The sequence below is a fragment of the Condylura cristata genome, unplaced genomic scaffold (genome assembly GCF_000260355.1).
Source record: "Condylura cristata isolate star-nosed mole 26May11 unplaced genomic scaffold, ConCri1.0 scaffold00029, whole genome shotgun sequence".
Classification (NCBI taxonomy): domain Eukaryota; kingdom Metazoa; phylum Chordata; class Mammalia; order Eulipotyphla; family Talpidae; genus Condylura; species Condylura cristata.
The window spans coordinates 26,845,601-26,846,238 of record NW_004567130.1 but is presented as its reverse complement, the minus strand read 5'-3'; positions in this window follow the sequence as shown (position 1 = coordinate 26,846,238).

Sequence of the window (638 nt, the reverse complement as noted above, 5' to 3'; positions counted from 1 at the left end):
GGGGGGAGGGCAGGGAAAAGGGGCCCCAGGGAGGGCAGGGAATAGGGGGCGGGGGGGAGGGAAAAGGGGTCCCAGGGGGAGGGCAGGAAAAGGAGCCCCGGGGAGGGCAGGGAAAAGGGGCCCCGGGGAGGGACCCGCCTTCGGGACCTCACAGTGAGGTCAGTGACAGCCGCCTACCACACACTTGTTCTAATATGGTCGCTCACTCCAGAAGCGAGGGCGCTGCAACCTCGCACCCCCTTTCCCACACAGACTCGCCCCAGACCTTCACTGTTTTCTCTCCGCCCAGAGTTTGACCCCAGCGTGACAGTCTCCCAGTGATCAGCCCCCCAGGAAGTCCACGCCTGCCCTCGCCTACAGTTTGCTGCCTACTGCTGCCCGCCCCACCTCTGTGCCTGCAGTAGGCTTAGCAAGTGGAAACTTCCAACGGGCAGGATGACTTGGTTCATAAACTTGCTACATCTCTGGGAACCAGATTCAGCCCCGACACAAGCTCGGAAAAGTCTCCGAGCCCCATCTGTAAACGAGCCTATGAATACCTAATCTTGCTGAAGATAGGAAGATGCTAACAGTAAGAACAAACCCAACTTCTGGTCTGCCCTGGCCCCATAACCTATAACCTGACTACGAAGCAAACT